The following is a 14,008-nucleotide window of genomic DNA, read 5'->3' on the forward strand; positions in this document are numbered from 1 at the left end:
TTCTGTACTCAACATGACCCCACGTTTTATTAGTAATGGAATCTAGGTGACATCATCTTTTGACAGTCATGATCTTTAACCCAGTTTGATCTAAACCAGACTCCTTTGGAATGATATCATTAAGGTAAATCCCTGAAAAGAGAGTAAACCTTTTTAGTATAAAGCATTTAAGGATATTAAGTTACTGGGAATTATTTCACTAATTTTTCTCTTATAAAGGTCAAACAATTTCAAGAGTACAGTTTAATACAAGACACAACTAAATTTTCAGTTTTGCAGTTGAATTTAAACTTTCTTATACATTAAACACTTTGTATTTCAAAACTTGATTCAAGAGTCACAGTTGATTATTTCTTAAGTGAACATTGCACTACAATCTATATCATTATACTGCTGAATTGAATTGTTTTGTTTGCTATTTTTTAATTATAAATGTTTTATGTAGGAAATCTTATCCATTTCACCTTATACAGGCCTATCATCTCCCTTTTGTTCTATGAATCTCTGGTTCAAGAACTGACCTTTACAAGGTCATATATATATATGTATATTTTGTCAACTATTGACTAAGAGTTTTAATGAATTGACCAAGGTCTTAAATTATAATATATTATAAATATATAATACAGGATTAATAATATATATATTATTAATGTATATGTATATATATAATAAATGAAGAACAATAGAGTTTTGCTTTCCCTATGCACTTAGAGCATGGTAGGCCTTACCACTTCTTCCAAGGCATTGTCCTTTTACTCCTCATAACCCCAACTCTAAAATAGTAAAAATATAGTTTTTACTAGACACCAGAAGGGTAATTCCATATTATCCAAATTACCCACCTAAGAAAAGAAAGTTTTGAGCAAAGATGCATGATTCGCATCTATGTCTGATATGAATATTTATGTTTGAGTTTTTCAATTACAAACTCTTCAAATCACTGAAAGGAAATAGAAAAAACAACTAACACCCCTCCCCCCCATATATATATATACACACATATATATATAAATATAAATATATTTATATACATAAATATATATATTTATGTATATATAATATATAATATAATTATATATTATATAATATAATTATATATTATATAATATAATTATATATTATATAATATAATTATATATTTATGTATATTTAATGCATATATATATATAAGATGAAGTGCTTTGCTTTTGCCAAGTGAACATTATGATTTAGTCAACTAATTAGATTTGTCAATGTTTTTTCTTGAAAGCAAATCATATACCATGATTGTGATGGTATTATCTTGAACTTTATCCCAATATTTTTTATAACATTGCTTTATATATATATATATATATATATACATGTGTGTGTGTATATATATATATATACATATATATATATATATAAAGAGAATATATATATATATATATCTTCCAGCCAGGTGTTTCCAATGGTTTTGACTGTGAGATAAATCAATAGCTGATGATTAATTTAACAATTGTAAATAATATAAACAATCCCAGAAACAGAAATCAAAGTTCAAATATGGATGCTCAGAGTAATTGGTTTTAACAAGTGTAAAGAAGAAGTGAGAAGAAACCTGGCATTGAATTTTGTGTTGCCAGAGAGAAACTGGCCAGCGATAACAGAAGCATCAGACACAGAGTGCAGAGAGGTAGCACTTTGCACAGGAAGTATCATGAAACAGCCCATGTCAGCCCAGTAGTAATTGGGCCTTTGAAGTTTCAAATGTGAGAAGAGATGAACATTCATCTTTAAAGTGTGCTGAGTCTCGGGGATTGCTTTTGGTTAAAGTAGGAATGTGCAGTTATTTGAAACCTGACCCTGAGGTCTCTAAAAAGTTTGGCTTAGGTTGTGCTAGAACTGACCTTGTAAATTTAGACAGCTGCTAGACTACTGCTAGGAGCAAATTATTACAGCAGTTGTGATTTTCATGACTAGCATAAAAGCAAAGGGCACGTATTTAAGACCTGTGGGGTCGACTTTCACATTTACTACATTGCTGAGAAGTAGAAGCAGTGTAATCGTGTAAGAGTGTACTCTTACAATTAGAGTGTATTCTAATCATGTACTGTGAAGAACTTAGAGACTCTGTGTAAAGATAGAGGAAAAAGATAAAAATCACCTAAGAGGGTAGTTCTTTTAGGGCATGACAACTCTTGGCGTAAAAAATATTAGTTAACAATATTTTATTAAAAAAAAAAAAAAAACAACATCTATTCACAAACAGGTATTTGGAGAGAAGGTACTAAATGTTAAAAAAAAAAAAACACACAGTAAACCTTGAAATTAATATGTATTTTTTATTTGTTTTGATTATATTGTCAATATAAGAAATATTTCAGTTTCAGAGAGAATCTTTTAGAAAAACAAAAATTGATTTATTAAAAATTAATTTATGTTATTTCTGTGTTTATTACAGCTAAAGACTGGATATAAGCCAAGGGTCAAAACCTAAGATCTAGGTATGATTTTTTGGTCATTGGTTTATGCCAAGTTAATTGGTCATAGTCTGGATTTTCTGTCAGAGATTAAAATAACATACTCAAAATCATGATTTAAACTTTGGAAATGTTGTGATTTTATTATTATCATTATCATTATCATTATTATTATATTGTTTGAGGGATCTGCATACTGTTTTCATTTACAGAGACCTGAAGTAGAGTTCTATTTCTTTATAAGTGATTTTACAACTTCATACGGAAGCAAATTTAATATGCATTTTTTTCCTCTTGTTTATCTAACTTTTATTTCAATTGTTTATTTCTAGAAATTAAAAATAAATAAATAAATCTTGTCATCAAAGCAAGCATTTTTCTAGAATAGCTGCTATCTTAGGAAAAAATATTTCTTAAAGTACAGTATTATTTTTAGCCTTTTGCCTCTCAGTCAGGGGTTTACATTATAGTGTTTTATTCTAATTTTCCTCAACAGTAACCAAATATCAAAGATGGGTTAATGATAACATATGTCACTAAAATGTTTTATTCATGAACAAACCACTGATTTTATTGTGAAAATTTTATTGCCAACAAGAACAGATAATATAGTAGAAGAGGATTCTAAGAGATCGTGTCACATTTTCCCGCTGCATAGGAGCAGACAGTCATGAGCTCTTTTCATACATTTGTATTAATTATCATTAAAAATCTTCAGTTTATTAAAGTCCATAATGACATTAAATAATATAGTCCCATGTTTCATTTGATACCAAGAACAAAAATAGTAATAATTATTGTTACTGTTTTTTATCTCTTTACATCTCTACCTAACATCCAATGGTGTTTTCCTCAGACCACTTAAGCTTTGATGAACCCTGAGGTTAAACACTCATTGGGTGTAAGTCAAAGTACAAAACTATTCTTTGTTCCTTATTCAATTTATTGGCATATGACAATTTGCCTGGCTTATTTTCATCTTTGTGAAACTCAGATGTTCATCAGAAAACCACATGACTCTTAGAGCTGACTCTAAAGAAAAGCAGAAATGTTGCCTTAGTATATCTGTATTCAGATGTGATTGTTTCTCAAAAATGTGGAGATTTCCAGAAAGTCATTTCCTTCCAAAATAACAAAACATAATTTTGATATCAATAACATTGCTGTGATTTGGAGTTCTAACTCATGAGTTTCATTGTGCTAGATACAATATTTATAAAATGCAGAGCTTACAAAAGAAGTATGAAAAGAAACTGCAATTAAGATTTTAAAGAAACAAATTAACTAATTTGCATGTCACAAATGAACTAAACAGCATTCAGAGGTCAAGCTATTGGGAGTTTTGTTTGCGTGTTTTTCTGTTTTTGTGTGTGTATATGAATATCATATTTAAGTAATACAAGGAGGACAGTTCAAAGGTCTAGTTAGGAAGAGATCATTAAGCAGTTGGATAAGAGTTATGGTTTTCATTTATTACAGTGGACAGGAACTTAATTGAGAGTTCCTTGTAGAATGTCTCATCCATGCTTTGGTGGTCTAGAACGGACCCCACCAGGATGTCTAACTTGTTGGCTAACCTCCCTTATCCACAAGCACTCTACCTTACCTCTCCCAACCCCAAGCTCAACATCATCAAAACACTCTCCAATATAGAGATCTACACCACTGCCCCTCCTTAGTTGTCTGTCCTTTCTGAAAAGCTTGTAGCCATCCATTGCAGCATTCCAGTCGTGGTAGTGGTCCCACCACTTTTCCGTGATGGCAACTAGTTCATAGCTTGCCTGCTGCAAAATGGCTTCCAGCTCCTCCTGTTGTTGCCCAGGCTGTGTACATTGGTGAAGGTGAACTTCAGTTGTGCCACAGTCCTCACCCCCGCCCCTGGGGACTGCTCCCCTAGGCTCATCTTTATCGAGCCTCATTGCCTCCCTGACCCTCTTCATACCCAGTTTAGAGCCCTCTCTATGAGCCCTGTCAGCTCCCAGGCTAGAGTCCATTTCCCCCTTTGAGACAGATAGGTCCCATCAGCAGCCATTGGGCCAGGTGCTGAGTAAACCTCCCTGGGATTATATATATATATATATTTAAAAAAAAAAAAAATCTGCAATGGCACCTACCTTTCAGTCATCTATTGATCAGCTGAGCCTTCCAGGTCCGCTCAGTATCCCTCCCCCCCACTGAAGGGACAGATGAAAACACACACAACAAGAAATAATAAAATTAATATAGAAGTGGGTTGTTAGAGACCAGATATAAGGAATGAAAGGGAAAACCCTGAAAAAGGGACCTCTAAAGAAATGTCTTACATGAAGCATCTTTTCATGGATGATTGCCGTCATATCTGTGTGGAGGGAGAGACAGGCAAACTATTTTCCTTAACAGGAAAAATCTAGCATTAGGAAATAAATTTCAAGATGAACTAAACAGAGGCAGTCTGAAGCAAATGCCTCTGTCATCCCAATTGCCTGCCTTCTTAGAGATTTATGTTATAATATGTCTCTTGTGTTCTTTCCCCATTTGGGGAAGAAGGACGTTTCTGGAGCGATATTTTTTGAAGGGAAAACAAACAAACAAACAAAACAAAACACTGCTTTCCATTAAGAAGTTCAAGCCAGTACTAAAATACAAGGAAAAGTGCTAGGTGCAAAGGCATCTATTGATAAAAATGATTCAGCAGACTCTGCTTCAAAAGCTGAATATTTTAACTCCCTGTAGTTTAGTTTTTGAGTCTGGCTCATCTCCACATTTGTTCACCTTCTGCACCTCTTTTTTTTTATTCTCCTCCAGTTTTCTTATTAAGCTGTTTTGTTTTGAGCAAGTTTTGCCTTTGTTTCTATGCAATGTCCTTTTTCTTTTTACCACTGCCTTTTTTTTTTTTTCTTATATAAATCATAGGTTGTTTAGGGTATAGAAAACGGTTTCACAAAAACATACACAAGTTTGCTGTACATTAAAGCAGAAAATTAAACTTTCATCTATAATTACACAATTTATGTCTTCCTTAATCCAGGTACCTTTAATGAACAGCTAAAAATTAGAAGATGGCAATGCCAACTTTTCAAATGATTTTTAGATATTTATGATGAGGAATATGATGACATGATAAGAGTATACAGCTGAGAACCATAATCATGGAAAATCAATATATTTTCAAAAAAGAAAAATGGGTGGGGGAGGGGGAATGGGGAATGGGGGAGAGACCCTTACTGTGATGTGATGTGATTTATTTATTTATTTATTTTTGCTTTGTTTTGCTTTAACTCATCCATTTCAAACAAGACTACAGATACTTCCTGATTACTTAGAATAACACCTGCCAGAACTGGAGTTCCAGTTTCCTATGTTCAACTGTTGTTTTTCCCCACTGAGCAGCAAGAGTTCAGACAGATGTATGTAATAAATTCAGAAATGTTGATCTGCACTGCAGATGAAAGCCTGAATAACAGTACAGTCATAAAACTGAAACTTTTCATACCATGCAAGCAGCCTGTACTATATTTTACTCCACACTTCAAGATATATCACAATGACAGATTTTCTAATGTCAGGATATCGTATCAAAAGAATTCAAAGAAGCTTCTCAACAGCTGCTGTTAGATTAGTTGCAATTGTAAAGTTGTCTGAATCATAATAGTTTTCCCTATTTCTTATGCTTTTTCAGTGTTTTTGTGTTAGTGAAAAAATAAAAAAATATTTGTAACTGATGACATTTAACTGTTCTACAGGACTGCTATATACACTGTTTTTAGCAATAAACTGAAGTGGAAAGTTTATAGTAACAGGGAAAGTATGTAAACAGAACATTGAGAATGTAATTGGTTTTATTCAGACTATCCAAAACACTTTATTTTTTCACTTTATAAACATGTTTAAATTAAAGTCATAGAAAAGGTGGCTTAACACTTCTGACCAAGGTTATAATAAGCATCTGAAACTGTCAAAGCACTTGGAAAGCCAGAAAACAAAAACAAAAACAAAAACAAAACAAAACAAAACAAAAAACACACTGATACGTTTGCAGATCTTAGTTCTCCCTATTTACCCTGTTTTCCCATTTCATATCTCTTTGTGTTATAAAGAATTACATTTCCCATCCTCTCTATGGCAACTTTCACAGTCTTCCTAAAAATTTGAATGGAAGATAAGAATATTTTCCTCATCTTTTTAATGAGCCTTGCAATCCACAAAAATGTTTGATTGGGAGATTTTCTAAATAGCATAGTAAAATGAGGTGTTAAGGGGGGAACAACACTATTCAAAGAACAAGAACAACAACAACAAAAAAGCATTATCAGCCATTTTGGAACAAACTTATTCTTTCAAAATTTCAGAAGACATCCTGAACAGTGGAACATTGGGTAGCAGATTTGACCAAAAGTTCTGTGCACCCATTTGTTGTGGGTCATTTTAATGTACCAATTTAATTCTCCAAGGCCAGTACTAAAGTTTTATGTGGCAATACAATTGAATAAGATTAATTAGGAGGAAGCTATTTGAAGCTTAAAAATCAAACACTCAGGTTACCAATTATAATTTGTGATAGAAATCTGAAATATTTTTTTTTTTTCTTAAAATAGCTATAAATACTTACTTACAATACAAACTTACTTTAAAAAAGGTTATTTGTATTCAGCTAACTAGAATGCCATTACTGACAAATAAGTTTTTCTTTGTTTGCTTGTTTACTGGTTGATTATGTTATGGCTGCTGTGTATGCAGGAGGTTGTAAAGTCAATCTCCATGGAAAACTTTTGAGTCACCTTTAGCAAATGTATTATCAAGTTTTATCAGTCACAGCAGGTAGGAACAATTGTAAACATGTTCAGTTTGGAAAAGAAACAGCTTGGCTAAGGTTAGAGATAAATAATGGTTTCCATTTCTAACATTTACTTTGTACTAATAGACTGTTTCATGTCATAACTATATCAGCAATCATGTTAAAGTTATAGCAGGACTACAGTATACTGGTTTATTTATTCCTTGAAGTTCCCCAGTCAAAGACAAAACTCAGTTGTTTGCTTTGATATTTATTTAATGACATGAACCCTGACTGGACTTGTGTCAACCACAAGTATTTCATAGAGCAGTGAGTTTCTTTTGAAATGGAGCAATGTAAACACACTTTCAGGTGTTGTATAAAGAACAAAACTGTAACACATAATATTTCTTTAAATTAACACAGTGTTAATAATTTATGGGAGAGGGAGTCATATGTAGTTTACCTGGCATAACAACAAAGGTATTTTTAATAGTATATTGAAAAAGTATAATACAAGTTACAGACATGCAAAATATATGATGTAATAATCAAAAACAAAAACCTTACAAAATGCTTTGATGATATACTGATCAACATTGTTTTTTTCTCTTTTTTTTTTTTTTTTTTTTTACTGACTTTTATATTACAGTTGTATTACCATTACAGTAACTATAACTAATAGGATATAATAAAGGATAACTAATTATAGTTATCCTTTATGAAAGACCTCGGATGCTTTAATGTACCCACTGTAAATATTTTGATATGGATGTTCATGCTGCCTCTTCTCAAGAATTTGCATTTTTCATTCTTCATTCTCTTCCTCCATTGAATCAAGATCAGTCCAAGTAACCAAGGATAAATTTTGAAAAATCAGGTCAATGATGACAGCAAAACATGTTGTCAAACAAGCAATGATAAAAGAAAGAACGAAAAGAGAAGTAACAACGGGGTGTTGCTGTATTGGTACTGTTTAGTCATGGTATTTTCATTCTTGTATTCTTTGTAGGAAATGTTTACTGTCTAATGAAGCTGGTTTATGCTCACACACATATTTAGTACATTTGTTCAATGTCGTGAACATGCATAAATTGCAGCCAGGACCTGATATTATTAAAAGTAAATTGCTACTGTAAATGCCATCTGATAGCATAGTGACTACTCTGATGGAAAAGTAGCAGTTCAAAGGTGTTTGGGAACTTCTTTTAAAGCTAGTTTTCAGAAGCAATGACAGAAATCCCAAGCCCAATCTTTTCCTGAGAGGTAGTCTTAAAAACCTTTCCAAGGTGCCAGTGTCCTAGCTGCCCAGAAAATGGGAAGTGCGAAACACTTAGCTCCATTCCAGGAGGCAGGAAAGCAAGAAGATATGACAATGGAAGTAGCTGTAGAGACTGCCACAAATCTGGCTGTGAAGAAAAATGCAACAGACAGTGCAAAACTGTTGGAAAAATGACAGTCCTTCAGGGGATATTGAATCAAAGTCACATGAAAGGGAAGCAGAATAACTCCAGATCTGAAGAGATTCATTGCTACACAACTGCACTCCCTATATGAGAGTATTCTCCACCTAATCCAAGCAAGAAGCCCAACCTTGGCTCACTGTGATTTTGGGGTGAGGATATATGATATAAATATCATCTCCATTCCATGCTGAAGGAAGCTGCTAAGGAATAGGGGTGAATTGCAGGGGCAAACTACAGAACTTGTTCTAAGACTGCGCATAGGTTTTTCTCCACAAGACCCACCCTAGTCTTCAAGACAAAAAGACTGTTGTATGCAGGTTTCTTCAGGCGCTAGGCAGTACTTAGACAAGATAACCATGGGCAGGAGAAACAGTTATTGGCTTGTGCTTTTCTGATGTTTCCTTTCTTGTGTTGATTGTCTGACTTATTTTCTCCACCATTAGCATGCATTCCTCAGAAGAAGAAAATCTGTCTTTCTGCCTTACTAGATACACCTCACCACATGTTTACAGAGGTAAGAAGTTGCTGCTCTTGTCTATCCAGTGATCGGGTCTGGATCAACCGAGTCCTGACACACTTCTTATATCAGATACTCAAAGTGTTTATTTCTATATCTGGCTCTTCTGTCTGTCTTTCTCTTCACTGTCAATAAACCAGGAAGGCTGGATGCTCCTCAAGAAGGAAACCTTAAAGGCACAAGAGCAGGCTGTCCCTGTGTGCTGTAAAAAGAGCCAGCAGAGAAGAAGACCGTTGTGGCTGAACAGGGAAATTTTGCTGAGTGTCCCAGAGAAAAGAGTTTATGCCTGGTGGAAGAAGGGGCAAGCAATTTGAGGAGACTGCAAGGAAGTTACCAGCATATGCAGAGAAAAAATCAGGAAGGCCAAAGCCCAGTATGATCTCAACCTGACCACTATGGTTAAGGATAACAAAAAATGTTTCCATAAATATATTAATGGCAGGAGGTAGACCAAGGAGAATCTCCATTCTTTACTGAATGCAAAGGGGAAGACAACTACTGAGGATAAGGAAAAGGCTGAGGTTCATAATGTCTTCTTTAAATCTGTCTTTACTAGCCAGACCACTTATCCTCAGAGTACTCAGCCTCCTGACCTGGAAGTCTGCGACAGGGAGCAGAAGAACCTTCCCCACAGTTCAGGTGGAAAGAGTTAGAGGCCTGCTGCTCCACCTGGACTGTCACAAGTCCATGTGGCCAGATAGGATCCACCCAAGGGTGCTGAGGGAGTTGGCGGATATGATTGCTGGGCTGCTTTCCATCAGCTATCAGTGGTCATGGACATCTGGGGTGGTCCCAGATGACTGGAGACTTGCTAATGTGATGCCCATCTATAAGAAGGGTCATAAGAAGGACCTGGGGAACTATGGGCCTTTCAGCCTGACCTCAGTGCCAGGAAAGGTGATGGAACAGGTCATCTTGAATGCAATCATACAATGTATTCAGGACAACTGAGGGATCAGGCCCAGTCAGCAAGGGTTCATAAAAGGCAACTCCTCCTTGACCAACCTCATCTCCTTCTATGACAAGGTTTACCTGGCTGGTGGATGAGGGAAAGCTTGTTGATGTAGTCTACCTAGATTTCAGCAAGGCCTTTGACATGGTCTCCCATAGTGTTCTGGAGAAACTGGCAGCCCATGGCTTGGACAGGTACACTCTTTGCTGGGTTAAAAAGTGGCTGGACAGTTGGGCCCAGAGAGTAGTGGTGAATGGAGTGAAATCCAGATGGTGACTGGTCACCAGTGGTATTTGCAACGGGTGGGTGTTGGAGCCCATCCTCTTTAATATCTTTACTGATGATTTGGATGAGGGAATTGAGTGCGCCCTCAGAAAGTTTGCAGATGACATCAAGTTGGGGGGAAGTGTCGATCTGCCATTAGGTAGGAAGTCCCTGCAGAGGGACCTGGACAGGATGGGTCAAAGGGCAGAGGCCAATGGGATGAGGTTCAACATGGCTAAGTGCTGGGTCCTGCACTTTGGTCACAACAACCCCATGAAACACTACAGCCCTGGGGCAGAGTGCCTGGAAAACTGTGCAGAAGGAGATCTAGGGGTGTTGGTGGATGGTCATGTGAACATGAGCTGGCAGTGTGCCCAGGTGGCTAAGAAAGCCAACCGCATTATGGCTTGTATCAGGAATAGTATAGCCAGCAGGACTAGAGAGGTGATTGTCTTCTTGTACACTGCTCTGGAGTGGCTGTGCCTCGAGTACTGTGTTCAGTTTTGGGCCCCTCACTACAAGAAGGACATCGAGGTGCTGGAGCTTGTCCAGAGAAGGACTGTGAAGCTGGTGAAGGCCCTGGAACACAAGCCCTTCCCTCAGTCCTATAAGGGGTGGCTGAGGGAACTGGGGTTGTTCACTCTGGAGAAGAGGAGGCTCAGGGGAGACCTTAGTGCTCTCTACAACTACGTTAAAGGAAGGTGTGGGGAGCTGAAAGCATTGGCCTCTTCTTGCAGGGAGCTAGTGATAGAACCAGGGGGAATGGCCTCAAGTTGCTCCAGGGGAGGTTTAAATTGGAAATTAGGAGACATTACTTCTCAGAAAGAGTAGTCGGGCATTGGAATGGATTGGCCAGGGAGGTGGTGGAGTCACCATCCCTGGGGGTGTTTAAAGAAAGGTTGGACCTGGTTCTTAGGGACATGTTTTAGTGGGTGACATTGGTAGTTGGGTGCTGGTTGGACCAGATGATTTTAGAGGTCTTCTCCAACCTGTTTGTTGTTCCAACCTTCCAATGATTCTATGATTCTACGGTAACTGAAATGTTTTTTCTTATTCCCTTCCTACTTCTCTTGCTGAATGCTCTGGTTTTGAAATTATAATAGCAAATTCATATCCTTTCTTTCTTTTCAGATCACCCAAGTCTTCTTTCTGCATCACTACAGATTAATTATTAGTTTCAACCATTCTAATACCTTTTCCATTTTCAAATTTAAATTCCACCTCTTTCACATTATGTGACAACATATATTGAAATAATTAAAAACTTGACATTTGGTATATTAGTTGAGGGCTTCTGTGAACCAAAACTTGTCATGGCATATGTTTGTTTTATGTAAAAATACTATGCCTTTAAATATGTATAAAAAGATAATGGGCTATATATGAAATCCTACTGGTGGCATATCTATGTTTATGCTATCTTTGATTAAAATACTCTTTTTGAATCCTAGCAAACTATTTTATAACCGTGTTTGGATTTCCCTCAAAAATAGTGGCATCCCCCAGGGCTCGGTGCTGGGGCCGGTCCTCTTTAATATCTTCATTGATGATCTGGACGAGGGCATTGAGTACACCCTCAGTAAGTTTGCAGAGGACACCAAGCTATGTGCGTGTGTCCATCTGCTCGAGGGTAGGAAAGCTCTGCAGGAGGATCTGGATAGGCTGCACCGATGGGCTGAGGTCAACTGCATGAGGTTTAACAAGGCCAAGTCCCGGGTCCTGCACCTGGGGCGCAATAACCCCAAGCAGAGCTACAGGCTGGGAAATGAGTGGTTGGAGAGCTGCCTGGCAGAGAAGGACCTTGGAGTGATGGTGGATAGTCAGCTGAATATGAGCCAGCAGTGTGCTCAGGTGGCCAAGAAGGCCAACAGCATCCTGGCTTGTATCAGAAGCAGTGTGACCAGCAGGGCTAGGGAGGTGATTGTCCCCCTGTACTCAGCTCTGGTGAGGCCGCACCTCGAGTACTGTGTTCAGTTTTGGGCCCCTCGCTACAAGAAGGACATCGAGGTGCTTGAGCGGGTGCAGAGAAGGGCGACAAAGCTGGTGAGGGGCCTGGAGAACAAGTCCTACGAGGAGCGGCTGAGGGAGCTGGGCTTGTTCAGCCTGGAGAAAAGGAGGCTCAGGGGCGACCTTATCGCTCTCTACAGATACCTTAAAGGAGGCTGTAGCGAGGTGGGGGTTGGTCTGTTCTCCCATGTGCCTGGTGACAGGACGAGGGGGAATGGGCTTAAGCTGAGCCAGGGGAGTTTTAGGTTAGATGTTAGGAAGAACTTTACTGAAAGGGTTGTGAGGCATTGGAACAGGCTGCCCAGGGAAGTGGTGGAGTCACTCTCCCTGGAAGTCTTTAAAAGAAGTTTAGATGTAGAGCTTAGGGATATGGTTTAGTGGGGATTGTTAGCGTTAGGTAGAGGTTGGACTCGATGATCTTGAGGTCTCTTCCAACCTAGAAATTCTGTGATTCTGTGATTCTGTGAAAATATACAACAAATATTTCCTCAAAAATAGAACAAATTCAAACACTGTTTTCTTTTTCAGAAATACAAAAGAAATCTAAAAGTTTCAGAAACTGCTACCAGAATCTTTATTTTGAAAGTAAATGCTTTTTATATTTTTGTACATATCTTTTCAGTTAGTTTCTCTGGGACTAGCTAATAATGCAGTGCAGAAGAAGATGAGCTTTCTTTAATTCACATTTTTACGGCCAGTTTACAAGTCACAGTGCCCTCAGCTGAAGAGCAGGACTCAAGAATTCCAAGTGCCAAATATGCATGAAATATAATCCCAGGTGTCCAAATATATCCCCACTATGAAAAGGTGATGCTCTTCTGCTGTTTAAATAGCAATTCTTGCTTTTATGTCTTGATGGATTTCTCACAATTATTTTTAAAAGAACACATAAATTAGACCCTTGTCTTATCACTTTCTTGCATTTTTCTATTTGTAGATGGGGGGAGAGCCAGATGAATTTATATGGACATCATCAGACTTGAGCAGGGTTAATCTACTTAGGCTCAGGTGAGTTCATTTTAGTCTCGATTCACTTCATTGCACATCTATAATGGTTATTAACAAGCTTAAGGACCTTTGGGAGCTTATGGATAACAATGCAGCACCATGGAAGGTGGGAAATCATTATCCTAATAAGGTTGGTGTAATAATTTGCAGTCACACACTGTTTCAGTACTAATCCTTGGGGTTGAGATAGGTCACTAGGTCTGTAAACCTTTCATCAAATTTATACATTTTTTGCTCTTGCTCTTTAATTAATGAATATATAGTAACATAAAAGTAGATGTAAAGAGTTATATATATATATATATTATTTTTTTTTTCATGCATCACTGGCAAATTTTACTGGCTGTATGTGTATATTCATATTAAATACAAGATTATAAGTGTTTGTTGTTTTTTTTTTTTAACACTATCATATTTATTGACTGTCTAGCATATGATAATTGATGAATTATATGAGAAACAACCCCATTGACAACTGTAAAAATAATTTCATATAATATTTATCAGCATATTTACTTAGTTTAAGCTTTTTTTTTTTTTTTTTTTTTTTTTCCTATCTGGGTAATTACTAGTATCATATTCAGAATAATTCTG

Source organism: Aythya fuligula, chromosome 2 (genome assembly GCF_009819795.1).
Source record: "Aythya fuligula isolate bAytFul2 chromosome 2, bAytFul2.pri, whole genome shotgun sequence".
NCBI lineage: Eukaryota > Metazoa > Chordata > Aves > Anseriformes > Anatidae > Aythya > Aythya fuligula.